Raw genomic sequence first — 20,911 nt, forward strand, 5'->3', positions numbered from 1 at the left:
CGAAATTCGTGCAGTGGGGTGTGTGTCCCTCAGCCCAGCCTGCACCCTCTCCAATCTGGGACGCCTCGAGGGATGTCTGACTGCCCGTTTAGGCCCGATCCCGGTAGGATCGGGCCTAAACGGGCAGTTGGACATCCCTCTCACAATCCAGGACTGCTGGCTCCCAACTGCTTGCCTGCCTGCCTTCCTGATTGCCCCTAACCACTTCTGCCTGCCAGCCTGATCACCCCCTAACCACTCCCCTGCCAGCCTGATTGGTACCTAACTGCTCCCCTGCCAGCTCGATTGCCCCTAACTGCCCTCCCCTGCCAGCCCGATTGCCCCTAACTGCCCTCCCCTGCAGGCCTGGTCCCCCCCAACTGCTCTCCTCTGCAGCCCTGGGTCCCCCCCAACTGCCCTTCCCTGCAGGCTTGATCACCCCCAACTGCCCTCCCTTGCAGGCCTGGTCCCTCCCAACTGCCCTCCCCTGCTGGCCATCTTGTGGCAGCCATCTTGTGTCCACATGGGGGCAGCCATCTTTGACCACATGGGGGCAGCTATCTTGTGTGTTGGAGTGATCGTCAATTTGCATTTTGCTCTTTTATTAGATAGGATAGAGGCCTGGTGCACAGGTGGGGGCTGGCTGGTTTGCCCTGAAAGATGTCCTGGATCAGGATGGGGGTTCCCTTGGGGTGTGGGGTGGCCTGCGCGAGGGGCCTGTGGTGGTTTGCAGGCCAGCCACACCCCCTGGCGACCCAAGCATAAGGCTGGAAGCAGGTATCGGGGATTTATTTATCTTCTATAATTGAAACTTTGTAGCCTTGAGCGGAGGCCAGGGCAAGCCAAGGCAGTGGAAGCTTGGCTTCCTCCATCACTGGGGACAACCCAAGCCTCCTGCTTGCTCCAGCTCTGTGGCCGCCGCCATCTTGGTTGGGTTAATTTGCATACTCACTCCTGATTGGCTGGTGGGCGTGGCTTGTGGTTATAGCGGAGGTACGGTCATTTTGCATGTTTCTCTTTTATTATATAGAATGACATTCCAGTGTGTGTGTGTGTGTGTGTGTGTGTGTGTGTGTGTGTGTGTCCCACATCTTCTTTATCCATTCATCTGTTAATGGACACTAAGGTTGTTTCCGTGTCTTGGCTATTATAAATTGCTGATTCAATATCAATGACGACTTCTAAACCAGCTTTTGGGTTTGTGATCCAAGCTATATAATTCTCATTATTCCTTCCTCCAGCTTCTACTAGTTTATTTTGTTCAAACTTCTTGATATTACATTTATTATTTTTTAGGCCTATTTGTTCTGTAGCAAATCTTTAAGGCAATAAATTTCCCTTTAAGTACTATTGTAGCTTCACCCTAACAAGCTCCAACACACAGTATTTTCATATTGTTCAGTTGTAAGTATTTTCTAATTCCCATATGATCTTTTAGAATTGTGTGGTGGTAGTGTCATTAACTTTCTGAGAATGTGGAAGGTTGAACTATCATAGGTAATTCCTCATTTAACCACACTGTCATCAGAAAATTTGTTCTGTATGATCCATAAAAATAATTTTTATGTGACCCAGGATGGACACACACAAACACACAAACACACACACACACACACATGTATGCATATGTATGTATATACACATATAAATAAAACTTTCATGAAACAATAACTCAGTATTAGTATGTGGGATACAATGGTATTTTCTGCTATCAAAAATCTTTTAAAGGTTTTTCACAACCAACTAAATAGTCTTTGAAACTCAGTAGTTTGAAAAACACCGATTTAGAGTATGATATTTGATGAGTTTTGCTAGATTGTGATCAATTTTTATAAAGATGTGTGTACTCTATGGAGTAAAGGGTTCCACTGTATCCTTAGTTTGAGCTTAATAATCTTTTACAGAACCTGTTTAATCTAATAGTTATTGACAGCTTTAAAAATCCCCTACTAGGAACATGGACTTACCAATTCCTCCTGGGAATCTATCAATTTGTGCTTTATGTGGAGGTCATTGAATTAGGTGAAGATGAGATCAAAATTGTTACATCTTCCTGATAAAGTAGCTTCTATTTTCCCCCTATTATATAGTGATGGTCTTTACCCCTACAATGAATTTTTTCCCCATTAAAGTCTAGGCTGTCTGATTATCTTAAAAGTTATACCCACTTTGGAGGGGGTTAATATGGACCTGGAATCATTTTTTATTTTTTACTTTCAAATCTTTCCGTGTTCATATATTTTAAGTAGAACTCTTAAAAACAGCATACAGTGCCTGGTCAGTACGGCTCAGTGGTAGAGCATCAACCTGTGAATGAGGAGGTCACAGTTCCAGTCCCTGTCAGGGCACATGCCCGGGTTGTGGGCTGGATCCCCAGTAGGGGGACATGTAAGAGGCAGCCGATCGATGATTCTCTCTCATCATTGTTTCCTTCTCTCTCCCTCTTCCTTCCTCTCTTAAATCAATAAAAATATATTTCATTTTTAAAATATCATATTGCCTAAATTTTAAGACTAGTGTGCCAAATTGTCTTTTTAACTGGTACATGTAGTTCATCAATATCTATTATGATTTCCTATATAACTGGACTTATTTATACCCTTATTTTGCGATTCCTATTCACAATACTTTTTTTTCTTTGCTTATTCTCCCCTTTTTTTTGCATTCTATTGGACTATTTAAGTCATACCTCTTTTCTGCTATTGTGTACAAAGTTATACATTCCCTTTCTATTTTTTAATGACTATTAAAATTATAATTTATATGATTTTTACCCATGCATTTTCCTAACAATCATATCTGACATTTCACCAATGCCTCTAGTCACTTCCCCCAATAGACCTGTAGAAGGCCTGAAGTCTGGTACCTTTCCATCTCATGTGAGCCCCTTTTCTGCCATGGTACACCATTGCTTATGTTTATATTACCCAAATGATTACCAACTTATTTGCTCATCAATGCTTCTTGCATCTCACTCCCTTCTTTTTGGGTCCACCCAAAGTATATCCTTGACCAGTTCTTTCAGCAAAGATCTCTTGATGAACTTTCTCAGTCCTATAGCCCTGAAGAAACTGAATGGATTAACCAAGTATAGCATTCCAAGATGATAGTTATTTTCTCTCACTTCTTTGAAGATATATTTTGTCCTCTGTTTTGGAGGTGGGGAGTGGGAGGGTGGGGGGTGAAAGGTAGCTACTACTGAGAAGCAGGCTGTCAGTTAATATGTCATTTCTTTATAATACCTTTCTAAAAATCTCTTACTACTATGTTTGGGGTTCTAAGGATTTAAGCAAAATAATTTTTGATGTATATTTATTTTTATTTATCTTACTTGGGCTTGTTGTGCTTTTGAGTTTGAGGAGTCATATTTTTCACCAATTCTGGAAAAACTTTAACCACTTAGTTATTTGAAAAATTTCTTGTCTGTTTCTTTGTGATAGAACTCCTAATTAGACCTCAATCTCTCTGTGCTACCATCTGGGAAAACTCCTCAGACATTTGTTCCATTTCGCCAATTGTCTCTTCAGCTGAATCTAACCAGCTGTATAATTAGTCCTTTAACTTATTCTATTTGTTTTCTTAAGTCATCTTGTTTTTTCCCCTAGTATTATTTTTCCCATTAGTGTTTTTCATTACCTACTTTTATGCCTTTAATGATGATTTTGTATCATATCTTTAGTGGGACTTTAATAGTGGCAATCCTGTCAGGGCTCAGTTGTGGAGCTGTTTCTGCAGAGCTATTCTATCTTTGCTTCAAACCAGGGTCTTTTTTATAACCAGCATGGACCTTCTGCTAATATTCTCAGGAGACTTTGTTTCCCCAGCCTTGGGACAAAACAGATAAGCTCCACAGGTTACCACCCCTTGCCACTAATCAGTCCTGTCATTGAGGGTGTGGACCTTCAGGGGTGCAGGCTTTACTTGGATATATGAAGGGAGACTCAAGTCCCACTCCCCACCTTAGACAAACCCGTCACCACCTGGATATTAAAGCCAAAGGCCTAAGACCCAAGAAAACTCTGGATGACAACACCTTACCCATACCCCAGGGTTAATGTACTCCTGGGTCCCAGTCACTCCCCTCACCCTTGGTTGATGGCCTCTGACAATCTCTTTTACTACCTTATACGCTCAACTATGTTTTTAAAAGCATGTTTATTCACTTTAACATTTCTAAATAGAGAAGATAAATTTCAGATCTGATTTAAAATTTTAAGCATAATCTCTGCTTTTTTTTAACCCAAAGAAACTGAGAGAAATACTGTAACTAAAAGATGTGATCTGAAATAATTTATTTCATGCTTTAATAGGATGGAAATAGCTTTCTACTTTAAAGAAACAATGCTACTCGTTTTAAAGAAAGGCTTAAACACTAAAAATAGAAATGTATTCTATTATAAGCCTTTGCTTATTCATCGGCCATTTCAGATTCAATTTCTATGCCTAAGGGAAAAACAATAAAGAATTGACATGTTTTTTGTATTTATCCACAATAACAGTCTTTGGAAAAATAGGTACTTAAATAGACCTAAATCTGAGAGCTTATAAGAAAGAAGCTTACAGGCTTCACCTCATTTATGACAACATGCTTACCAGTTAGAAGTCAAGAATCCTGACTTCTCAAAATGGACGTGAACAGTTAAGATGTGCTAGCCCACAACCGAATTCCTACTGCAGTAGACATTAGGCTCCCAGAAAGAAGAGATCAGGCTCTTCTGTACTGTATCCACCAAGCAAACCTCAGCACATCAACTGAATGAAGGCTCTACTAAATGACGTCAGGATAGGAGTCACTCATTTATCCTATCTAATAAAGAGGGAATATGCTAATTGACCATCACTCCGTCACAAAGATGGCTGCACCCACAGCTGAGGCCAAGTTCCCATAAGGAGCCTTAACAAGCAATCAGCAGGGACCTGAGGCTATGCCCTCTCCCACCCGGCAGGGCTTGACAGGGGACCTCAAGGTGCGCTTCCCATACTGGTGCTGGGCTAGGGAACCTCAGGCTGCTCCCCCCCACCCCAGCACCAGGCCAGGGGACCTCAGGCCCCACCCCCCACCAGGTGGGGCTTGATGGGGGACCTCAGGCTGCGCCCCCCGCCCCAGCACCGGGCCAGGGGACCTGAGACTGTGCCCCCCTGCCTGGCTGGGCTTGACAGGTGACCTCAGGCCGCACCCCCCACCAGGTGGGGCTTGACAGGAGACTTTCGGCCACGCCCCCCCCCAGCACCAGGCCGGGGGACCTCAGGCCGTGCCCCCCGCCCCAGCACTGGGCCAGGGGACCTGAGGCTGCACCCCGCTGCCTGGCTGGGCTTGACAGAGGACCTCAGGCCATGACCCCAACCAGCGGGGCTTGACAGGGGACCTCAAGGTGCACCCCCAGTGCTGGGTCGGGGGAACTCAGGCCGTGCCCCCGCCCAGCGGGGCTTGACAGGGGACCTGAGGCTGCGCCCCCCCGCCCAGTGGGGCTTGACGGAGGACCTAAAGGCACACCTCCGGCCCCCGTCTGAGCTGGGGGACCTCAGGCCACATCCCCCATCCTGGCGCCAGGCTAGGGGACCTGAGGCTACGCCCCCTGCCTGGCAGGGCTTGACAAGGGTGGGACTGGCCAGGTCTGGATCTAGCCCAATGGGGGCAGAGGGCCAGCCGGGTCTGGGTCTCACGCGATTTTGAGGTGCATGTGGGTGGGCGGGGGCTTGACTCTGGGTCCTGTGGTGAGCCCCAGACTCTGACAGGAGAAAGGTTTTCATATACATTTTACTAATTTTCTTTCATCTCTGACACTTCTATTATAGAGAAAGGGCAAAAAGCAATATTAAAATATTTCCTCTAATTAATCCCCTTTTAATGTGCACGAATTTCACGCACCGGGTCACTAGTATGGTTATAAGTACCAGATCCAACCAGAAAAACACAAGTATCCTGGTAAAGGAAAATAATGCACTGCGGTGACTTACATGCTTTTAGAAAGAGTTATTTCTTGGTTCTTCATAATTCCTACACTATTGCCAATAGTTTCTCTTTTTAAGTTTCATTTTCCGTTGTTGCTGGTATACAGAAATGTAACTAATTTTTCCCCCAAGCAACCTTGCCTAATTCTAGTAACATATCTGTAGATTAAAAAAAAAAAAATTTTTTTTTCTACATATATAAGCATATTCCCTATGAATCACAGTTTTTGTTCCTTTCTTCCCAATCTTCATATCTTCTGCTTCACTTTTCCTGAACTTTGCACAGGATAGGACCTCCCACACAGTGCTAGAGAGAAGGAATAACAGCAGGTATCCTGTTTTTTTCTTACCTCAAAGGGAAATTTATGTGTCTTGCTATTTAGTGTGATGTTTGATAGAGGCTTTTTGTAGAAATCTTTTTTATTAGATTCTTGATTCTCTTCTTGGCTCAGTGTTGATAAATAGTATTTCCCTAGAAATTTATTTATGTTGTCAGGGAGGTAAGAAAGAAGTCTTTTCTGCACAGCACCCCCTCCTCTGGATCTTTCAGATGTTTTTAACGAACACAAATAACACTGGTTTATCTTTACTTAGCATAAGTTGTTCATAATAATTACACACTTTTCCAATGTTAACCACATCTGTAGTAAAGTCCCATTTTACATTTTTTTTATTAATTATTTATGCCTTTTTTTGGTCAATTTTGCTTGATATCTGTAAACATTATTTATCTTTTGAAAGAATGATGTTTTTACTTTGTTGAACTTCTCTACTGTATGTTTGTTTCCTGTTTCATTAATTCCTTCATATTGTTACTTCCCTTTGATTGCTTCAACTTTATTTTATCTTTTGTAATTTCTGGAAAGAGATGCTTATTATTTAGCTCAATTATTTTTCTTTTCTTTTTTTAATGTATGTATTTAAAGTTATACACTTTTCTGTAAATAATACTTTAGCTATATCCTCTAAGTTTTGATATGTAGTATTTATTATAATTCACTTCAAAACATTTCTAATTTTTTGGGCCTAGAAGCTGATTTTTATTTTAAAAATACATATATTTTTATTGATTTCAGAGAGGAAGGGAGGAAAGTGAGATATAGAAACATCAATGACTAGTAGCCCTGCGCATGAATCTGTGTGCCAGTAGCTCGCCGTCGCCCTCCTGTAGCTCTCGCAGCCCACTTGTAGCTTGCTGCCCCACCCTCCTACTGATCCGTGATCTGGTTGTTACACGGTAGGTCATTACGCTTCAAGGCATAACGACCATTTGCATATTACATCTTTATTATATAGGATAGAGAATCATTAAATGTCTGCCTCCTGCATGACCCTCATTGGTATCAAACCATAATCTCTTGGTTCATAGGTCAATGCTCAATCACTGAGCCATGCCAGTTGGGCTAGAAGCAGATTTTTTAAAAATTTCCAAATACACAGATTTTTTATTTATCTTTTCATTCATATTTCTAGTTTAACTAAATTGTGCTACCTGCTTTAGATAAGTTCAATCCTTTGACATTTATTGAGACTTACTTTAAAGTCCTGGATGTGGCCAATCTTTCAAAAATTTTGAAGTCAAATATGTATTAGCTGGCTGCAGTGTTTTATTTATAACAATCATACATATAGACCACATTCGTAATTTTGTTCAAAGTTCTAATCCTTATTTATTTATGTGTCTGCTTAGCTGTCAATTACTAAGAGGATGTGCTAAAATTCTCTTTTATGTTTATAGATTTGACTATTTCTTGTAGTCCTGTCAATTTTTGTTTTGTATTTTTTGTGATTATGTTAATAAGATGCAAAGTTAAAAATGCTGTATCTTTAAGCAGAATTGAACTTTTATAACTATGAAGTAACCTTTTCTCTAACTTTCTTGTGTTAGTCTATTTAAAATCTGATATATCGCCCTAACTGGTTTGGCTCAGTGGATAGAGCGTCGGCCTGCGGACTGAAAGGTCCCAGGTTCGAGTCCAGCCAAGGGCACATGCTGGGGTTGCGGGCTCAATCCCCAGTGGGGGGCGTGCAGGAGGCAGCCGATCAGTGATTCTCTCTCATCATTGATGTTTCTCTCTCTCTCTCCCTCTCCCTTCCTCTCTGAAATCAATAAAGAAATAAGTATTTTTAAAAAAATAATAAAATCTGATATATCTTTGTTTTAACCATAGTGTTTAGTACACTTACATTTAACATGATTGCCAATATATTTGACTTTTAATATATCATCTTATATTGTGCTATTCCCCCACTGTCCTGGCATTTTTTTTTTTCATCTCCTTTCTTATCTCTTTTTATTTTATTGTTTTTAAATCATTCAATTTCTTCCCTCTACTATCACAGAATATGTTGTTTCTATTCCTTAGGAAGAACCTTTAAAAAATAACATGCAGAGTTCACCAAGTTAAACAAAACTTTACCGCTCTGCACTAATTCAATGTTATTGTTTATACATATTTAATCTTATCCGTTTTTCAGCCTCCTCCCCATTGCCAACATTATTAGTCTTTTACAATTGCTTGGAATTGCCCAAATAAAAGTATTTGCCACATTCTTTATTTTTCATTGCTTGTACATCTTACTCTTCCCATTTAGCATTACTTTCCTTCCAGGAACATCCATGAGAATTTCATTTAGGAAAAACTGTCTTGTTTTTTGTCTTAAAAGTTACCTTCATTTGATCCTCTCTTGATTTTTCTCCTTTGGTTGATGTATCAATCACTACACTGTCTACATGTGGGTTTTGTTTTTTCTTTTGGGGGATGGGTGCTCATCTGTTCTATAAAACTTTTAATCATTATCTCATCATATTCTGACTCTGTCTGGTAATCTCTCTTGCTTCCTGGAACCCCAATTAAACACACTTCTCAGTCTATCCTCCCTGATTCTTAATAGGGCCTACAAATTATTCATTTATTGGATTCTCTGAAATGAAATCTGTATATTTTCTTCTGCTCTAACATCTACTTCATTTATTCTCTTCAATCTGTGAGTCTATAATTACCATTATTAAGTTGCTCGTGTCTAGAAGTTAGTTGTACCCTGATCCCTTTTTCAAACTTGCAAGGTCATTTGAGTTTCTTACCCCTGTAGGGATTTTCAAGCTTCTCTATTAAGAATAGTAAGAAGTGTTCTTTAAAATTGGTTTAAAACTACCTTGTGCTCTCACAGATTTCTTTCTGTTGGTCCTCATTCATAGTGCTCTGCACTATTTGTGTTCAGTTATTCTTAGAGTATCCTCATTTTCCTTTATAAATTACTAGAGGCCTGGTGCATGAAATTCGTACACAGGTAGGGTCCCTAGGCCTGGCCAGCAATCAGGGCCTTCCGGCTGCCAATCGGGGCCTTCCTTTCCCAGCTGCTGGCTGCTGATTAGGGCCTTCCTTCATTCTGCACTGCCCCCTGATGGTCAGCACACATCATAGTGAGCAATCAAACTCCCGGTCGAACTCCCAAGGGGACAATTTGCATATTAGGCTTTTATATACATAGATACCTGGGAATTCACTGAGACTAGAAAAAAGGTATAGTTCTTCAAAGATCTGTGTGTTGGTGGACTGGCCCAGGAGTGCTATCTGTCCAGGTAAACTTTAAAATAAAGAATTTAAAAATTGGCTGAGAATTTCTTACCACTTAGGGTCATGGGATCTCCATGAGGGGCAACTTGTGAGTTCAACTTCGCAGCAGGTGAATGGGCCTACTCCTGACTTACCTTCACCCTGAACACATGGGAGCCCTCTGTGGTTCCAACTCTAAAAGTGAGGGTCTTCCATCATACTGCCCCCTTTGCCCAGAGACACCATCAAAACTCAGTTTGCCCAATGTTTTTAGGGTTGTGCATACTATCCAGGATTACTCCCCTTTTACTGAAATTTCAGCCTCCTCACTCTTTTCCTCAATATGTTCCAAGTCATTCAATGCTTTCAGAAGATGTCTGTATCTGTTATGTAGTAGTTGCCCCACCCAACCCCAGTCAGTTCACCCAGTCAACCCTCTCACCAGAAAGACAGTGCCCCTTTCCTTCTTTACGCCACTGACATTTGGAACTTTTGTCACTCCTAGCCAAAGCAAATCCCAGCCAATCAACTCTTAAAAGAAAAAGGAAATCATCCCTGCTACATGACAAGAGATGTGACTGTGCTAGGGAGCCTTCCAAAGCCAATCCTGGATATACAACAATCCAGGAGCAGAGCCGGTAGTGTCCTATACCACCTACCCTGGGCTCTGCACAAGGATTCCAGGAACAGGAGGTGTGCACATTTTCAGTTTAGAAACTGTGGGCCAGTACTAAATGACCTCTAGTATCCAACTAATGGCTCCTTTGTTTTTAAGAAATTCACTTAATATTCCAGTAATTACATTAACGTGGGTGGGGAGGAGCATGTGAAGAACTCAAATCTCCAGACCAGAGCACAGCTGAGCTCCTCCTCCCTTATTTAACTACAGCGAGAGAAACTGCCTTTTCTGCTCAGATTTGTGATTAAGAGGCAGCATTAGCTCAGAGGCAATAAAATCTGACCCTCTTTCACAAGCCCTCTGCAAAGGCCCATCTTTAATTAAGGAATTCTGCAGCCAAATCTTCCCCTCTCTGACAAGGAGAACTACGGCATGAGAATTATTTCTTATTAACAGCAATGGTAAATTAAACTTCATTTTGACTCATTTTTAAAGTTAGCTACTGTATAATATATTCCAAGCTCTCATATACTGCTGGTGGGAGTATAAACTAGTACCAGCACTTTGGGAAAAAGTCTAGCCCTCCCCTTCTAAAGCTGAGCATATGTCTCCTTGTGGTCCCAAAATCCCACTCTTAAGAAGAGATCCAATGGAAATGTAAACAAGTAGTCACCCAAGACTTTGTATTCTGTAAAGTAATTTACAAGTCCCAAATTAGAAACTATCCAAGTATTCATCCATAGTGAAATGGATAAACTGTGATGCATTCACATGATAGAGTACTACACAACAAAAATGCACTAGCTGCCCCAGATGGTTTGGCTCAGTGGATAGAGCCTGCAGACCAAATGGTCCCAGGGTTCAATTTAGATCACAGGCACATACCTTGGTCACAGGCTCCTCCCCAGCCCCGGCCCTGGTCAGGGCTCTTGAAGGAGGCAACCAATCGATGTGTTTCTCTCACATCGATGTTTCTGTCTTTCCCTCGCTCTTCCACTCTCCCTAAAAATCAATGGAAAAATATCCTCGGGTGAGGATTAACAAAAAATAAACAAAAATGAATGAACTAGCCCAAGAGCATCAATGAACTTCACACATAACCAATGAAAGACCCAAAGAGCATATACCGGGGTGGGCAAACTTTTTTTTTTTTTTTTTTTTGGCAAACTTTTTGACTCGAGGGCCACAATGGGTTCTTAAACTGGACCGGAGGGCCGGAACAAAAGCATGGATGGAGTGTTTGTGTGAACTAATATAAATTCAAAGTAAACATCATTACAAAAAAGGGTATGGTCTTTTTTTTTTATTTCAATAGTTTTATTCATTATTCATTTCAAACATTTTAACAAGAAGAATGTAAACACTAATTATTATAATTTGAAACTTCAAAAAAAATGGAGGAATCATAGCACAATAACATACCTTATATTGACGATGGCAAAGGCAAAATAAAATTGCCTAACAAAGGAAAGGTACAAAAGCCTTTCAAATTAAACTTAAATATAATAAAATAATTTAAAACTAAAACAAATAGAAAAGAACAAAATGTGTAAACAGTAAATTAAACATTTTCTTTAGTGCAACTTCCAAATTATGCCCGGGACGTAGATGTAGATGGCAATGTAGACTGGGTTGAAAGGTTTTTGGTCTTTAAAACATCAACTTCAGTGGGAACAGTGTTGTTGGTCTCCTTTTTAGCTAATGCTCTGATACTGTGCTCTCCAGGGGCGTGTCTCCCTACATCACCACGATAACGTGTCTACGCATTCCCAAGGTGATGTGGGGGGACGCGGCCGCGGGCATTACAAGGAGCCTCTGGAAGATTGAAAGGTTGTTCCTTCTAATGAATGGGCGGATATAAATCCGCCCACTCAGAAGAAGGAGCTTCGGCTGTGTTTCCCGACGTTGCCATGTTAACACTGCTGCTGGTGAAGGAGCGGAGGGGAGAGCAAGAGAACCTTCCGCTCTTTCGGCTCCGCGGGCGGGATAGAACAGCCAAACAGGCCGGATCTGGCCCGCGGGCCGTAGTTTGCCCATGGCTGGATACCATATGATTCCATTTACATCAAATTTAAACACAGGCTGAATGAATCTGTGTACTAGATAGAAATCAAGACAGCAGATATCATGGGGGTTGGGCAGCACCTAAAATGGGCTCAAGAGGAGCTGTGGCAGGGGGCAGCATGGGGTGTGATCATCCCGATCTGCTAGTTAAACAGGGTGTTTAGCTTGTGAAAGAAAATTTATACAGGATGGGCAAAAGCAGGTTTACAGTAGTGGGTATGTGAAACAGAGTTTATTCTTGTATTATATGGTTGTCCATACAAACAACTGTAAACTTATGTTTGCCCACCCTGTATTGTTCTACAGACTATGACTGCATTTTTACTTTAGTAAAAAGAAAAATAGTACACATATGCCAACTCTGGTAGGAATGATCATGTGAATCTTGAAGGAGGGGCATCATTAATGACTGGAGAATCTGTTGCAGCACTTTTATTTTTTTTTAATATTTTATTGATTTTTTTTACAGAGAGGAAGGGAGAGGGATAGAGAATTAGAAACATGGATGAGAGAGAAACATCAATCAGCTGCCTCTTGCACACCCCCTAATGGGGATGTGCCCGCAACCAAGGTACATGCCCTTGACCAGAACCGAACCTGGGACCCTTCAGTCCGCAGGCCGACACTCTATCCACTGAGCCAAACCAGTTAGGGCTGTTGCAGCACTTTTAATCCTGCCACCTCCCTGACCTCACCTGTGCACACACACATACACGATTTAGCTGGAACCAAGGTCAAGGTGGGCAGTCACCTCCTACTTTAATCTTCCAAAGACCGTCACTGTCCATGGCCAAGCCCACTGTGCCATCCTTCTCACCACTTTTAAAAATCAAACTGTTCAGAGTAAGGCTCAGGATCTTCCAACTTAAGAGGAAAGCAACATAACACAGAAAAGAGTGGCTGGGCTTCAGAGTCGTAGCTGAAGTTGACTTTTTCAATGTCCCTTGGCACATCACAAATGAGACTTTTCATTCAGGGTGTCAATTCATTTATTCTTCAGCACCGACTCCTTCTTTCCCTCTATCACCATGATTACTACTAAATTCCGAAAATTAAGATTCTTTCTAACTACCACAAATATTTCTAGAACTCACAAAGAAATGAAAATGTATTCAACAGAAATAAAGCTACATCTAATTCCTATTCAGGATGAGTCTTAATTGAAGAGAAAATAGTTTTTGATGTATTGAGTTGTGCATTTTAACGACTGAATGAGAAGTTCCAGAAAAACATACCAGTTGGGCTTAATGCCAGATGAGGATGTTCCACATAAAACAAGTAGGCCAGATTCTCTGGTCAGAAACAGCTAAGAATCTACTATCTGTTTTTCATTACTTTGCCTAAAAGCAAAAGTAGGAAGAAAGGCAGAGACATGGATGGGGGCTAGGCCTGGAATGGCCACTTGCCAGACCACTTGCCCCAATAATTTTCCTCTAGTTCCTTGGCTTCCACTGGCAAGTTCTCCCAGAGGAAAGAAAAGCACCACATGGGGAGGCAGGAGGTTAATCTTAGCAACATCTCCTACTCTTCAGTCTGACTAAAAGAGAGAATGGAATCCCAGCTACACGGAATGAATTTTCCCTCCTACCGCTATGGAACACTCATGCCACAACACAAATTCCACCTGCAAGCCCCACCTAATGCTCATCAGCTAATTCTCAGAGAACTGATGTGAATACCTGGGAAGGGCCCGGTCTGCTGAGAGATCCTGGTGTGAATGATGGACTATGGAGAACAGGTAGCACTGAAATCAATACAACCAGCATGGAGGTTTGGCGCCCTAGGGAGAGAGCAAATGCCCAAGCCTCCCCCTAAGAGTCACTTCAAATCCCTGGCCTCTGCTGGCAGAGCAGGACCATCCGTCCACATTTGAGAGCACCCCTCCATGGGTGTAACTGTTAATTTCCCAACTGTAGCCAGGCTGGAAGGAATCCAAAAATCACCTGGCTTTGGAATATGTTTATACTTGATGCTCTAGGAATCCAGATGACTCCAAGCTAAATAGTAGACTCATAGAACACAAGCAGAAAGTCATCTTTCCATTAGCTCAGCAAGGATGGGCACTTACTGTGTGCCAGTCACTATTCCAAGCATTAGGGATACCTTAGAGAAACAAAACAGACACATCCCTCCATTGGCAGAGCTTATGCTCCAAGGGCAGCATGTCAGGTGGTGATAATGAAGAGAAAACCATGCAGAGAGGTGGGGCAGGGAGCTGGAGTAGGGGTGAGGATTGTCAGGGACTGTCACTTTAAGTAGGGTGGTCAGGGAGGTAACACTTCACAGACCTGAAGAAGGTTGGGGAAGCAAGCCATGTGGACATCTGGAAAGAAGCTCCCCACTGAAAGCAACAGCATGTGCAAAGGCCCTGAGGCAGAAGCATGCCTGAGAAAAAAGAAGGGGCCAGTGTGATTGGAGCAGAGGGCAAGGAGATGGTAAGAGCGAGTGGCCAAGGAGAATCTTAAACAGGAAAATGACATGATTTTCTCTTGGAACAGACTAGAAGTCAGGGGTGAAAGCAAGAAGCAAGTAGACCACTTCAGAGCTGAAGAAATAACCGAGGCAAAACAATATTTAGTAAATATTTATCAAATAAAAAAAAAATAACCCAGGCAACATGAGAGGGATTTGGATCAGGGTGGTGCTAGTGAAAGTAGTGAGAATAGCTGGATTCTGGCTCTGATTTGAAAGTAGAGCTGACAGGATTTGCTATTATACAGGATACAAGCATGAGAAAGCAGAGTTAAGGATAAACCAAGATTTGTGGCCTGAAAGATGGAGCCATCTGGCCTAGTTTAATTTTACACGAGGAGGACGCCAAAGCCCAGAGAAGAGAAAAGTCATGTCCAAGGTCGAACTACTTATTTCTGGGAATGAAACCCCCAACCAGTGCTTCTCCCACTGCTGAGCTACAGCTCAGCAATAGACACTGATGACCACTCAGGTGCCCTCCAACTCCTCTTTGCTCTCTGATGCTGGAGTAGACAGTGCCCTCTCAGGGACAGCCAATACCCACACAAGCCATGTAAATCAGGGTAGGATGCTGGTGAAAGAGATCACAGGTCCTGACCAGAGAGGGTGACCACCGTCCATGGTTGGCATTAAAGGCGGCAGACCTGCTGTGGCCAGAAATTCCCATTTTTTCCAAGAGAACCCAATAATCTAGATTTTATGAAAAAAAAATTCTCCATTTTTAAAAGGTGATTTAATTGTTTAGTAACATGAGGTTGACCAAGCAAATCTTATGTGCAGACCAAGTTCTATATGGTGTCCATACAAGGCACCAGTCTTAAGACAGTCCAAAGCAGATCTTGTTTGCTCATACCTTGATCAGGGTTAGTTTATGGAATTCAAGGTTTGGGCTTAAAATAGTCTTTAATTCCAGCTTTTGAGCCAGCAGATGATATTCATTATCACTATAAATAGCTCATAACTTCTGGCACAATCTTAGTGGACCTCCTCTCTAACCAAGAAGAGAATAAGTAGCTGCCCATCATTCTGGGTTGTTAACTTCAGTTTTATGTTATTCTACTCTGAGTACCAAGATCAGCCCACTAGTATAATAGAGCCTTGCAAATAATCATTGACCCAGGAAACAACTTATGTCAGCCAAGTATAAAAATGCCAGTATATTGGAACATATAAGATTTGGGAACTGGCAGCTGTTCCAGTTTTGCAAACATAATTAAATGTAGAAATGACAACACTTTCTTTATAAAGTTGTTTCCCATTGCTAGTGGGAGACACATGTCACTTATAGCACTTGAAGGAAATATACTAGATATGTCTGGTTTTTCAGATCTGGGAGTCAGGTTACCTGTTTCAGGAGACTCATCAGAATTTGCCTCCTACAAAGCACCCAAGTTAATTTTCTATAATGCTAAGTGGCCCTCTTGCCCAGGCTCTCTCACTTAGAATTAAATATTGACTTTCTCTACAAACCATATGCTTTTTGCCCAATAACAATTTTTGTGTGTGTATGGTTTGATCGCTTTGATGCTATTGGTAAGAATCTCTCCAAGGCAGAGCCACTATGGTATCTGTGTTACTCACCCAACTCCTTTCTTTTTCTTGGTATGCAATTTACAACGCACCCAAAGAGTTGGTAATGTTTTCTAAAGGTGATATATCTCATTAGTTTGAAGTGCATGAACTACCACTAGTCAACTTTTTGATTATAGAATGGGCAGTTTCATATGGTTCAACGTATTAATATGTCTAAATGTTCCAAGGAACAGAGAGACTTGAATGTTTAGAGAATACTATCTCTAGAACTTCCTGTGATGATGAAAATGATCTAAATCTCCACTGACCAACACTTGAAATGTGAGTAGCATGACTAAGAAATTTAATTTTAAATTTTATTTAACTTTAAGTTTAAATAACTCCTTGTGGCTGCCATATTGGACAACACAGTTTTCTAGATGGTAGCTTCTTCAGACAAGAACTAGATATCACAACTCTGTATTTATAGTGTTTGAAGGCCCAGCACACGAGATGCTTGAGAAATGAAATTAAAAGTACCTTCTTGCACTGCCACATTTTCAACTGAGTCCCTACCTTCCTTCCACTAAAGCTTTTAATTTACATCTTCTAGTTCCATGTCCTCCCTTGGGTAGTTACTGTCCCAGCAAGTGTGAAATTATATGGACCTACTAGAGGCCCGGTGCACGAAATTCATGCACTGGGGGAGGGGGGTGTCCCCTCAGCTCAGCCTGTGCCCTCTCGCAGTCCGGGACCCCTTGCTCCTTACCACTCGGCTCGCTGCTCCTTAGCGCTGCAGCGGAGGCAGGAGAGACTTCCGCTACCGCTGCTGAGCTTGCCAGCTGTGAGGCTAGCTTCTGGCTGAGCGGTGCTCCCCCTGTGGGAGTGCACTGACCACCAAGGGGGCAGCTTCTGTATTGACCATCTGCCCCCTGGTGGTCAGTGCGCATCATAGCAACCGGTCCATCTGCTGTTGGGTCAATTTGCATATTAGAGTTTTATTATAGGATAGGTTATTATGAAGGCTATGCCCACATCACACAGCAACTGGGCAATGGGAACTCGCTTGACAACCACCTAACAGGCTGTTTCCATGATCTCACCCACAGAATAGGAACAACCATACCTACTCTTTAGAATGGGGTTGTTGCAAGACCTAGATATACATCCAAGTTGTGGAATCTAATTCTAAACTTTTAAAAAATAAACTTGGGCTCATCTTCATTTGTCCAATGAGATAAGAAACAACTAATGAGACTATATTAATAAGTATTGTGGTCTACCTTATTTAGTCAACTTTTATTGTGTTACAGGCCAGACTTTAACCATTGCAGCTCCAGATGTACAGATGAAATAACACAGTCTTGCCTTCACAATTCTGATGGACCATTTTTCCCCCTAAAATAAGATTTTAGCAAAGGAAAAAATCTGGTGTCTCAAAAGAACTCTTTACTCCCTGCCTAAGTGTCCTTAACCTATTAGTATAAGCTTCCAGGAATAAAAGAACAAGTAAGAAGAATATGAGGTCTTGTCACTTTTAAATGGTGTCCCTGCTATATAATAAACCAATATTCCAATTAAATCACTTGTATTCAACCACTTATATGGAATATAGTGCTATAATTACTGCGGCTTGTTGACTTAGGGTTCATTTCAGCAAAGAACAAAATTGCTCAAATGTGACTCAGTGATTTCAGATTTATTCTCCCAACATTGCCCTAACCAGTTTGTCTCAGTGGATAGAGCGTCAGCCTGCGGACTGAAAGGTCCCGGGTTCGATTCCGGCCAAGGGCACGTATCTTGGTTGCGGGCCCATCCCCAGAAGGGGGTGTGCAGGAGGCAGCTGATCGATGTTTCTCTCTCTTCGATGTTTCTAACTCTCTATCCCTCTCCCTTCCTCTCTGTAAAAAAATCAATAAAATATATTTAAATAAAATAAAAAATAAAACTTTCCCAACACCAAAAAATAATAAGACACCAAGGTACCACTCTAACATCTTAATCTCTTTATAGATGTTCAAAGGCCGATTCCCAATTATGAAAGAATTCTGTCATAGCATGTCTTTAGCTCTACCCACTGGACACCCTCTATTTCCAAATCCACACCTTTCCTGTTCTCCTGCACTCTACAGGGCCCAGAAGCTCTGCAAGCCAAGTTCAAATTGCTCCGTGTAAAGGGAAACAACCTACTAGGTCTGTCCCCACTTTCTGTCCTTTGCTTAAATAGAGAGGGAAGTGGCATCTCCAGGACCTCAGAGCCGGAAGCTACTCTCTGAAAGGGAAACAGGTTGGCAACCCATAGTCTGGCTGACCTTTGGAAAATTCATAAAGGAACTGAGACATCACCACAGTAAGCAAGCAGCATGATGCAGGATCACCAAGACTTCCCGGGTGTCAGATTAACAGGAAGTTAGTTAAGAGGACTAACACAGAGAGAAAGTGTAAAGCAGGAGGCAGGGTCAGTGGAGAATACATGCTCCCCAAATGCACAGGGATGGGGTAAAACATGCAGCTATCCCTCCTGGGAGTGCTGGACAAAGACCCAGGTCTCTGGATCCTCAGCAGCAGTGTTCTTGAAGAGATCTCTAGCCTGGGACGTGAGGCCCAAATTCCATAAAGTGCCAGCTAGGCACCCTTACCCTCAAGGTTCCAGCACACTGGGCAAATAGTGATGTGGGAGGCTCACAACTCTTCAAAGTTTCATTTTCTTGATGCTTTCTAGTTTCTGCTGACCTCTGACCTGCTTCCTAGTCTCTGCTGACCTCTGACCTCCAGGAGTTATTGCCAAACTGCCTTCTGTTTGCACAAGGTCCCTGTTGTATCCAGCACTTGCCTGGGAGATTGCCCAGCTCCTAATTGTGAGTGTGTTTTACTATCTCCAGGTTAAAGATAAGAAAACCCTAAGCATGGTGGCATAGGGGTGGAATCCAGCCCTGCATTTGCAGCAAATAGGATGGAGCCAGAACGACTCCACTTCCCTCCCAAGCCCCACAAGCCCCTAAAAACTCATTCCAACAATAACAGCCAGCACTTGTTGATTACTCCATGCATGTGCTGCACAAATTTTCTCAAGTAGAAACATCAGCAGCCCTGTTTTTCACACAGGGAAGTGGAACCCGGAGTGAAACAGCTGGGTCGAGGTCACCCTCAATGGTGCAGGGATTTCAGAAGACCCCCTCCCTTAACCATTTCAACATCCCAACCTACCATATATGAACAGTAATCTGGGGAGCCCCAAAGGAAGCGCGGACCCCAGCCTGCCCTCCCCAGCCCCAGAGAGCAGCCCGGGAGCCTGGCCGGCCGGGGCGGGTGCCAACGCGCTTGGCCGACCGGGCCGGAGGTGCCCGCTTCCGCCAGGGCCTGGCACCGCCAGCCCATTCATCGTGGCACGGGTGGGGCGGGCCAGTCAGGGCCCAAGGTGCCCACGTACCCCCGCCGGGCGCCCGAGCGCTGAGCTCCGCACGGCCCGGCCGGGGGAAAAGGGTGCCCCCAGCCCTGCCGCCAGGGGGAGCAGGGAGCTGCCTCCCTCACTCCGGGAAGTTGCCACGGCGGCCGCCGGAGCGTCCGGACCCCGTTCAGCCCTCGGTCTCCGCACGGCCTCACCCGCAGCCCCGCGTCCCAGGCCCCTCCCGTCCGAGGCCACACGGCCCCTAAAGCGCCTCCAGGCCGCAGCCCGCATGCGGGCGCGCTCGGCCCGCGGTCCCCTCATTCAATCCCGCCCTCCTCCCCCCGGCCGGCCTCCGCAGCCTTCCGCCCGTCCCCCCACCCTCTCCAGTCCGGACTGCAGCCCGGCAACGTCATCCGGCCGCTTCCCGAAACTTAACCCCTTCCTCCTCCAGCTGTGCGCCGCCCCACCCCGCCGACAACTTTCTTCGCCCAACTTCAGAGCGCGCGGGCCGGCCCGACGGCCCGGCGGAGTGGGAGGGGTCGCCACGTCGCACGACGGGGCCGCCGCTGGTCACCCCCGACGGCGAGGAGCGTTGAGTCCACACCGTGGGGCGCACTCGGCTGACGCCCCTGCACGGGTTTGGCCCGGCACACGCCCCCGGCGCCGGACCCGACTCCGAGGGTCCTGAGGGGCCGCGGCCGCGGCGACGGCTGGCGGCGCTGCCGGGGGAGGGGCCGCCAAGGAGACGTGTCACTCGCGGCGCAGCCGGCCCTCGCCCCAGACCCAGCGCCCCGACGGCCCGGCCCACGCGCCGTGGCCGCCGCTACAGGGCCGGGCCAAGTTTCTTACCTGCAGCCTGAGAAGCGAGAGAGAGAGCGTGAGGGCAGAAGCCGCGTCGCCGCCGCGGAACCGGGAGAGAGAAGCCGGCCGAGCCTCCGCCGAAAAGCCACCCCCGGGCAGCTGCAGACACCGCGACCCCGACGCCGCCCGCCCCGTCCGCCGTCCGCTCCGGCCGCTAGCTGGCTGCGTGCGCGCGTGTGGAGTCGTGGCACTTTCTGCCTCGGAGCTGGCGAACGGCCCCCTCCGCCGGGATCGCCGCCTCCTGCCTTCCCCACCCGCGCCAGCCATTCATCGGGCCGCCTCTCTCCATTGGTCCGCGCCCCGCCACTCCGCCGGGCGCTGGCCAGTCAGAGCGCGGGAGGCCAAGTAGCGGCGGCGGTCATTGGGCAGAGAGGAGGGTCTCCGCCTGGGCCAATGGGAGAGGGGAGGAGCTGCAGGGAACCGGGAGGGCGGAGCCGGGGAGGGGCGGGGCTGCGCGGCGCTCGGCCCCCGCGCGGGGGCGGGACGGGGCTGGCCGCACCGGCAGAC

General features: G+C 44.6%; 1 protein-coding gene across 4 annotated transcripts in view; it reads right to left on the bottom strand.

Annotated features, from left to right (window-relative positions):
* RRBP1 (ribosome binding protein 1) overlaps positions 1–20,691 on the bottom strand; it is a 76,447-nt gene extending 55,756 nt beyond the window's left edge. For all 4 annotated transcript variants that reach the window (XM_080684682.1, XM_080684683.1, XM_080684684.1 and 1 more), the window contains exon 1: positions 20,393–20,691. The gene's annotated coding sequence lies outside the window, so the exon portion shown is untranslated. The remainder of the gene's footprint in view (positions 1–20,392) is intronic.
* Between the last annotated feature and the right edge of the window lie 220 nt (positions 20,692–20,911).

Source organism: Plecotus auritus (assembly GCF_963455305.1).
Source record: "Plecotus auritus genome assembly, chromosome: 8".
NCBI lineage: Eukaryota > Metazoa > Chordata > Mammalia > Chiroptera > Vespertilionidae > Plecotus > Plecotus auritus.